The sequence below is a fragment of the Strix aluco genome, chromosome 3 (assembly GCF_031877795.1).
Source record: "Strix aluco isolate bStrAlu1 chromosome 3, bStrAlu1.hap1, whole genome shotgun sequence".
NCBI classification, from domain to species: domain Eukaryota; kingdom Metazoa; phylum Chordata; class Aves; order Strigiformes; family Strigidae; genus Strix; species Strix aluco.
Window position 1 is genome coordinate 25,164,632 of NC_133933.1, and position 9,801 is coordinate 25,174,432.

The 9,801-nt window shown below is 43.1% G+C and overlaps 1 protein-coding gene across 19 annotated transcripts in view; it reads right to left on the reverse strand.

Moving 5' to 3' along the window:
- DISP1 (dispatched RND transporter family member 1) overlaps positions 1 to 8,618 on the reverse strand; it is a 96,365-nt gene extending 87,747 nt beyond the window's left edge. For 9 of the 19 annotated variants that reach the window (XM_074817829.1, XM_074817828.1, XM_074817825.1 and 6 more), the window contains exons 1-2: positions 8,470 to 8,573; positions 360 to 422 (exon numbers count right to left, since the gene is read on the reverse strand). The gene's annotated coding sequence lies outside the window, so the exon portion shown is untranslated. Of the gene's footprint in view, positions 1 to 359; positions 423 to 4,224; positions 4,366 to 5,402; positions 5,791 to 8,416 lie in introns of those variants that run through there. The other 10 variants (XM_074817830.1, XM_074817822.1, XM_074817820.1 and 7 more) reach the window with 6 other exon arrangements.
- Between the last annotated feature and the right edge of the window lie 1,183 nt (positions 8,619 to 9,801).

The window sequence follows — 9,801 nt, forward strand, 5'->3', positions numbered from 1 at the left end:
CCAACAAGGGCTGTCACCCTAATCTAGAGCATTACACACAGTAAGAGCACAGCTGCTGCACATGGCAGCCACATCTGTAACTAAAACTACTTGATACTGTTATTTATAGATAGACTCTCAGGAAGCTAGTCTAAATTCACTGAAAGAAAGTAATTGTGAAAAAGAAAAATTTGAGCATTAGAACAAAATTGCTGCATCAGTTCCTACCACCCCCACCTGCCCTTCTCCATGCAATAACCGTAAGTGCTTGGTTTTGCCCATGTTTTATTACACTAAATAGTAAATCATGGAAGACTACCCAGAAGCAGTTCACACATAAAAGATAACTAGATCTTATTAAGCACTACCAGAATACTTACTTTGTTCAATCTTTTCACTTACTGTATTTGTTTTCGACTCCACCCGAGTCATTCTGCTTAGAGCTGTAATACAATGGAGAAAATTTGTAACACAAATAAGAATATAGGTTTCCAGTAAAGGCAAACAAGATACCACAGAACATCCTCTTAACAGGGTTAACAGAGCTGGCATTAAGCCTTGAAGAACAAAGCAGTATAATCATTTTGGGATATCATTCAGACCAACTATTACCAGTTTACTAAACATTAATTTGGAACCTCTGACAGTAAGTCAGTGACCACCAGACCCTTCCCTGAAAGAGAGAGGGTAATACTGAAAGGTAGAGTAGACAAGAAGGAGCTCTGTAAATTACTGTTGGACCTCAAAAGTAGAAAGAAGCCTCAGTGGCTCATAAACCCATTATTACAGCTTCAGTTTGTGGGTTTTACAGATTTAGCAGACTAAGTTCTAAATGCAGAAAGGAACTCTGAACAGTATATTCAAATCACCTTTGGGGATTAGAGGAAAAGATGCCAATTAAAAAAACCCAACAAAACCATGTTTGGCACAAGCAAGCAGATGCTAGTTTCTCCTGCCTAGATGGTAAAGAGAGTAGAAATCAATATATTTCTGAAAGTCAGTAACTTTATTGTATATGTTACTGGTAAAGCCATGACAAAGAGAAGTTAAAGAGCTTTACAAAGTAACAGATTTTGAAAAGTTAAGCATAGAGCGATAAGCCTCCCCCAATCTATCCGTCACAGATCAGTGACCAAAATCAATTTGCAAAAAAATAATTTAAAAACCTCTCAGATTTCCCAGAAAGCAGTTTGGTTTGTAGAACTCAACCATATCCAAGGCAATAACAAACAGCCATGTGACCTCTCGTGGAAAGGCCATGAAAAAAAAAAAAAATCTGTCTGGAGTTTGTGTTGGCCAGGCAAATCAATATACTTAGTCATAACTCAACAGCACTACTTACAAAGCAAGTAATTGTTTTCTGACTAATGCCATCTCCACCATTTTTTAACAGAGAACAAGTTGCCAACGTACTGAGTTTACAGCAGATCTTAAATCGGTTTTGCTTGACAGCAGATTAAGCAGAGAAAAACAGTTTACTGATGCGGCAGTTAAGCAGTTACACATAAAAAAAGCCAGTTATAGTTCACAGACAACCATAACACTACTTTTCGGCTGTCTTAACGTATAAACATTATTACGCAATGATACATTTACAAATACTATACTCTAAAACTCTTCATACAAATCTTGCTTTTTCACCATCAAAGAAAATACATGATGACTAATTCAGGCCCAAAAACTTTCTAGGACTACTCAGGATCTTAGACTTTACTGTCACAGAAGTGAGTTCTAAACTACATTAGTTATCTTACTTTTAGTTTTAATAATGATTTCGGGTTTAATTCCATTATGTTTTTATAAAGATATCAGCATGACATACATTTCACATGATTTAACTTCAAAGAGTTAAGATTAAGTTACTGAATTCTTGCAATACCTGCTGTAGTTTTTTATGGTATTAAAGAAGCTAGCAACAATAAGTGAGAACATATGTTTAAGACTAGAGTAAAGTTTATTCCAAGAGGCAAAAATTTCCTTCAGCTTTATATAATTATTTTCAACTGCATACATATTAAAGAAAAAATTTTAACTTACTTACATACTCAAACTATGTGGCATAGTACTCTGTAATTTTCTAAGCCCAAAACATCACAACTGCAGCAATCTTTAATTAATTACTTAGTTCTCCAAATCCCCCTCTTCCTTGCTCCCACCCAAAGACATCTCCACATCACCCAGTTTTTATGCAAATTCCAAGAAATGCTGCCCAATGAGCGTGTTCCAATGTTAAATATTTTTACCTTTAGAAATGGATCCTATCAGCTGTATTATTGAGCATAAAAACTACTTTCAGCAAACAGGAGAAAATTCCCGTTTGACAGTCTTTTAAGTTCACATCAAGTCTAGAAGGGATCTTCAGTCCAAGTCTACAGACAGCAAGCACCTACCATGTCTTAGAACTAATAGGAAAGCACAAAACTCGGAAGACTACAAATGAAGAAGCCTCGCAAAAATGAAAACAAAAAAAGAACTCCAAAAACCCCAGAAATCCCAGCTGTAACTCCAGCACTACTCCAAAGCACAAGTGTAATCTGAGCAGTATCATTCCACTCACATTCCAGGTAGAATGGATTTTGTGTTTACAAAACCTCACAACTGATGCTCCATCCTGTGTATAAATATTTAATCACAGACAAGCACTTCACAAAAGGCAGCTTGAACATGTATCAGTGGCAAATGCATCTTCCCTAAGCTAAAACATAGAAAAATTCTTATGTTACACGTACAATTAAATATGACATTGATAAAGAAGCCTTAAAGGTATGCACATTGAAAGAACCGATTTCTTAAGTTAGTCATTTTATATTTAAGATATTTTTAAAGCATACTCATTGATCAGACAGGCAGGTGCAAGTCACAGGAAGATTATGATGCTGTACTTAAACATTCCAACCTAAAACAATGCTCACTGATATACTCTTCAAACACTCAGGGAAAACAGCAAATGCAATACTTTTCAAAAGCAAGCCACAAGCACAGTATTAGCTGTGGCAATAAAACTTCCTGCCTTTGAGATTTACTCCTTGGTACAGCTCCAACAGGCATGTCTTATCACATGCAAGGATGGCAACGGCATAGAGAAATACTAGGAAGTCTAAAACAAGGCTGTTTACAGCCCTTGACCAACCTTGGTTACATAAAGACAGAAGATAAAGAATTAATGCTTGGGGAAGGGGCAGAGATTCTTGACAATCCAGGAATAACAGTTGTTTAATTCCTAAACACTATGGCTCTGCACAAGAAAGTGCTATTGCTGGGCATGCACCCGTCACCCCAGAAGGTGTTTTCAAATGACAAGGGAAATATTTCCTCCTATTAAAGCCAGAGCTATCCCCTTCCCATTTTGTCTGCTTGTCAAGTTCATTCACAAGGAGAGACTATACAAGACTAAAACACAGTATCCATCTGCTAATAGTTATGGGTTAATTCAGTCCTTTTTGTTAATTTGTGTTACATACCACAAGGGTTATGTTGTACTATAGACAGCACAAGAATGGTTTTATCATGCTGTGTTTCTCTGTTTCTACAAAAACAATAATGCTATAGATTAAGATATACAGCAAGACCTTTCTTCAGAGACATAAATGTAGAAAGCTAACATTATTTCCAGTCATAGGCTGACTATACCTACACACCAGAAATCAAGTTTTTCACATCTACCATAGAGAATAAAGATGGGGAGAGGAATAAGAACAGGGAGGGCAGAAAGAGTGTTTCCATTCACAGCTTCTGTAAGCTGTGCACGCTGTGACCACCACTCTGGGCTCTGCACCACTGTGGACAGCCAGTGTGACACCCTACCACGTCCCTCTTGAGGGTACTGGTACAGCTCCTCTCATTTTGTGCCTCATGCCTTAAGCTGTCTCCGTACAAGCCCCTCAGTTCCCCACCTCAGCACTCAGGTTTCCCTTCACAGGGACGGGCTCCGCATGCCCCCATTCTCATCTCCATCTACACACTCCAAGACCGTGCAGCACCTTAGAGTCACTAGTTCTTCTCATGCCTGCCACTCCTTTCTACTTAATTATGTATAAGTATTTCTACTTAATCTCATGTGGCACTTTGCCTCTTATATACCAACCAGTTCCTCCCTCTGTCTCTCCTCCACCTTCCCCCCCCAGAAAAACTCATTCTCATGAGGTCTATGCTACCCTACATAGTCACTAGCAACCTTTAGTCTCCTGTAACCCCTGACTTCACCCCACTCCATTTCCCCAACACCTCTTTCCTTGCCCCACTCACCTGGCTTGATTGCTTCTGCTTTTAGGTCTTTTCCTTCCAGGTTCACCACCTGATACTGGTTCTCCTTCCCCACAACTCTCCCAGCCAGATTTATTTCTCTTAATATTGCATGCTGGAGAATCTCCCATGGAGCAATTTAAACTATTAATAAGCAGAGAGTAAAGGTCAGCTTAAAAAACCCAACACCTTTCACCTTTATAAAATTGCTTCACACACAGCTCAGGGGTTCCCAGTGAAGGAATCCTCTGTTATCCTAGCTTTCACCAACTCAGCTGGGCTGTGCTCCTTGATGCCTAGAATGTTTCTCAAAAGCTCCTGACTTGTTAGATTTGGTGATCCAAAAATTATGTGACAGATAAAATTCACACTTTTTTTGACTACTGCAAGCCTCAAAAAATCAGAATTCAGATGGAAATTTCATGTGGCTGTTCTTTTAATGTCAAGACACATGCAACAACAACATTAGTGTATCACACATCAAGAAGAGATCCCCTTAAAAGGATAATTTACTGTAAGGGGTCTCATTTTTTCAGTAAAGCTAAGAACTATTTTGTTTACAACAAAACACCATTCTCTTAATAGTTATTTGCATGAAAAACTTGGGTCAAAGAAGCAGTAGTTACAAGTTTTGATTATTTTAGCATTACAGTCTCACTGAATGTATGATTTAGATGCTACAATCCACTCTTACACCAAAGTGAAAGCAACCTGGGGTTTTTTTCCTTCTTTTTTTTTTTTTTTTAATATAAGAACATTTTCACACCTTCCCATACTGTTTAATTTTTGCTGCACTTCACACTAAAGCCCAGCTGACTCTGTAAAAACTGCTCACAGGAAGTCACACTAAACTCAGAAATACCATATGGTCACTGAACAAGAAAATAGCCATGGTTACCAAACCAAATTAATGCCATTGATCACTTTAAAGAGAGATAGTTGTAGGCTTGCTAATTATCTGAGGTGCTTATTATGTATTTCAAAGTTTGAAACTAATTCTATACGTCTATCAAAGCTAATAAATCAATCAGCTCTGTTAAAGGCTTAGAGGAAAAGTAGAGCTTACTGCTCAAATCTATGGTGAACATATGAGAAACATTACTATGAAAGCCAGTCAAAAAGCCTCCTCATGGGAAAGGGTAACATTATGAGAACTAAGTGTTTTCATATGTTCTTTTTACCTTTGTTCTTTTATAGTCTTATTTTTCACCTCTTCTACGGCAAGATTTTTTTGGAGGCTACTAATCTGAATTCCATCTCTTTCTTCTCAAGGCCCCTTGGGACTGCTTGCCCCCATCAATGTCTTTTGTTCTTGCTACAGTAATTCTCTGATCAGTCAAAAATAGCTTTACATGGCATTCGCCAACAGAGTTGGGAATCTGCAATGGCAGCAGATTTGGAAAGAAGGAGTGAGAAAAAAAAACGAAGGGAAAAACCCTACTTTCTCAGCAATGCTGTGAGTCTGTCTGCTAAAAAATAGAGAACATGCTTCATTCTGAAGTGATGCCTCTCACGCATTAATGAGCAAGCAAGGCAATCAGACTGAAGCAAAGGTACTGCTCTATACAGAGGACAGCCCAGCCACCCACGCTCAGGTTCCATGAAGGCAAAGTCACCACTGCAGCCTTATTTATCGCATTATATAACCTTCAAACAACCTTAACTCCACTACAATGAGTTCAAAAGCAGGTTAAAAAAAAAAAGGTAAATCCAATCCTTGCTGTTTTTTTCCCTATATACAGACAACACCCCCAAAAGGGAAAAAAAAAAACCTTCCAAGTTATGTTATGCAGTCTCACATCCTAATGCAGTCTTCCATATTTTGCACCACTGTAGTTATCAGGTCCCAATTTCAGCATCCATCTGCCTTTAACTGATGTACACATTTAAGCTTCTAATCTCAAAATAACTGTGTCCTCAAACTAGGCTATTATATTACTACAGGATATTACTCACTTCACTGTAAAGGAGGAAATAAATCTTTCTGCAGAATTTGATTTTCCTTTCGATTTAATGACTCCCAAAATATCTTCTACTACAATCATGGTGTAGTTCAACCATTTTATTCCTAAATAGAATACTAATGTTAAAGGCTGTTGTGTTTTGTTACTTTAACATTTAAAGATAATTACTTAAGAAAAAAAAAAAAAGAGACCCTGGATGTTTGTTTGCATCTGTAATTTGCATGTCAGTTCACTTGTACATTCAGCAATCAGCACAGCAGTATGCCAATACCAGTGGCAGTTTCTGGGAGCTACCAAAAAACCGGAGCAGCACAAGTCAAGCTTATTTCACAGAGTAAAAGGCAAATGTATGTAAAATAAATATAAACTTGTGAATGTTATAAACAATATACTATGAATGTTTATAAGCATTATTGAGTCAACAGTTTAGTGATTACAAACTTAAGTAGTTGCCACAAGAGTGTGTAAATGCCAGTGTTTTACATATTTATGTTTTCCTAGCTTCCCCTCTCCAAAGTCTGTTACCTCCCCTTGGCTGTTTCACACTATATCTCTTCCACCTCTATCACTGCAGGCTGTTTGCTTAAGGCTCTTACCCCTTTGCCCAGTTAAGAAATCCCACCTTATTCCCAGTCCCTATCTGTCCCAACTGCTTTGTTGCATTTTTACTCCCCTGCAATTCCACCAGTCAACACTTTTAAAGCTGAGCACATTTATAAAGCCCACTGACAATCTGGATGCCTTATCCTGCTTGTTACTGTTTTACAGGTTTGTCTAAATCAGATATTCTATAAGAAGCTACTTGCAATTCTGATCAGACCGCTTTTGTTCATTTAAAACACACACACGCTACAGACACACTTTTGAGTAACTGCAGCTCTTCATCCCTCTCCTGAAAAGAGATGGCTCTCATTTGCTGACATACAACATGAACCATCAACCATTCTGCAAAATCATATTTTTCAATCTTATCCAGAGGCTGAGAACACAGATAGAGTCCTATTGCCTTCCTCACAGAAGTGTTTTTAATTAAACTTCTAATATCCTCTCCTCCTCCACTAGGAGAAAGATGGGAAGAAACCACCAGGTGAGCCGTCCTTCACGTGGGAGCTAACCATTCCGTAAGTGGGGTACAGTGATAGCTAGCTGCAATAGCTGCAGATGCCATCGCTGGTAACACAGTCACTGGTCACCTGCAGCGAATCCAAAAACCGGAGAGGCTTGTGCGCTCCTCATGATGTACATCTCTGAACAAACCTCTGCCTTAATGGTCTCCCCAGCGCATCTCCAGCACTTGCCACCACCACTGGAAGCAATGCTTAAGCAGCTTGTCAGAATACGGGTTGCGCAGGCAGAAGTCAGGAGCTGCCATATGAGTACCCTGTAGAAACCACTGCCTGTACACCTTGTGTTCTCAGAGTCTTTGCTCCTAACAAATGAACTAGGCAACTACAAGCAGTGTGTGCCTGAACAAAGACCAAAAGCACACCAAAGGCTGATCATATTTCAGTTCACAATGAATGAAAAAAGTTAGGTGCCTGAGCACCTTTTTTTGTAAAAAAAAAAAAAAAAAAAAAAAAGCCCCAGCTCCCACTAAAATAAACACAAAAATTCAGAAGTGAACTTAAAAAAATTTTCATTTGTACATGTTTCAAAATAAGGCTCAGAAGACACATGGGCACCGCTGGCTGCCCAGCGGCTGCGAGGGCAACCCCCACCGCCCGCACACCTCCACCCCAACGAGAGCTCTCCCGCCCCCGCGGAGGAGACGCCGGTGTCCCGGGGGGACGGGTCCCGGGGCGCTACTCCCAGGCGAGGGGGTTACTCCCCCCGCTACAGCCGGAGCACGGGGCCGGGGCCGCCGCCGCCTCCCCCGAGCCACCGGCCCGACCTACTCCAAAGCGGAGGCGGGGGGGAGCCGCTCCCGCACGGCGGCGGGGTGGGGGGGCCCGCGGCGCGCCCGCCAGCCCGGAGGGGCTGGAGGCGGAGGGAGCCGTCCCGGCGGACGGGAGGCGGCAAGCAGGCAGACGGGCTGCCCGTCCGCCTGCCCGCCGCCCGCGCCGCGCTGAGGGGCCCCGCCGCCGCCCGCGCCGGGCTGCCGGCTGCCCGCCGGAGCCGGCTGCGGCTGACGCGGCCGGTACCGCCCTCCCGCCGCGGGGGCCGCACACCTCAGCGCCGGCGCGGAGAGACCGCCCCGCGGGGCCCGCCCGCCCCCGGCAGGCTCCTCTCACCTCACGGCCGGGGGCGGGCGGGGAGAGCCGCTGGCCCCCCCGGCGGCGCGTACCTGGCGGCTGCCGGCGGCAGAGCCCCGGCGGCGGCTGCCCGTTGTTGTTGGCCCGGGTGGCGGCAGGAAGCGAGCAGCCCCCGCGGCGGCGGCGTCTCCACCGTGGCGCAGTTACCATGGGACGGACGCCCTCTCCCTCCGGAAGTCACCGCCGGGAGGGCGGGGAAGGGGGCGGGAGAGGCGCCATCTTGAGCGCGGCGCGCGGCCTGGCGCCTGCCTTCCGCCATCTTGAGTGTGGCCGCAGGGCCGTGCGGGCGAGGAGGTCGCCAGAGGGCCCGTCCCCGTCCTCCCCCTGCGCCCAAGCCCTGAAAGCGGGCAGGGGTTGTGTCGGGGAAGCTTTCTAAAACTCTCCAAAGAATGACAGCCTCATACAGACAGTTTTAAAAAGAGATCTAAACAGAAGGAAGGTCGTATCTCGGGTTGAAACGATTCTCTTCAGTGTTAGATAATTACAGTAACGAAAGGAGAACGAGCATAATGCTACCAGTGGAAAATCTGGTGTTTTGGTTTTTTTTTTTCCTGGAGGAATTAAGTAAAGAAACTAAACCTGGCGCTCTCAGCAGTTGCCCTGTAACTTGAGGTGGTTGCAGAGGGTCTCTGTCATCATGGAGGAGAGACAGGGTACGTGGCAGAAAGGCCAGGAAGAGCAGGGAGGAGGGGAGCGTGGTGAGGGGCCCAGGCTCACCCAGGGCACCACACAGGCCACAGCGGCCCTAGGATGGTTTCAGCCCAGGCTGTAACACAGATCCCTTCTCTGGCCCCTGCAGCATCCCCCTGCATGCAGTGCACTGTCCTCAAGCTTTTAAAGAAATTTCAATACTGTATATAAAAATCACACATAGAAAACAATATTATCTAGATGGGTAAATCCAGTGCTGAAATGCTAGGAAAAGCTTGCTACAGCCGTAATTGTGCCATCTTGTGCATATGCTTCAGTTTTTAATTACATATGCATACCATTTTGTCCCAAGTGACCTCCACCTCATTTAGTGCACAGAATGGGCTGAAATACAGGTACGTTGTTACTCAGAGACACAGAGTTTCCTAACTTTTGAGCGCTTTCTTTTGCGGTTGGAATAAAAGTACATCTCCATAATTTTTAAAACCAGGATAAGACATTGGATAATTTGCAGTGATCCTTGCATGTGACAAGCTGTTACACTTTCATCCCATTGCAAGGGTAATCAGCTAAGAGTCGGTCTGAAGCATGTGAAACACCCCGGGTCAGACTGTCGATGATTTGCAAGTCAGTTTGCAGCCTGAGTCAGAGACACTGACCCCCTCCCTTCTTTCTTGTTCTTCCTCTAGGGTTCACTTGACATGGTTTTTATT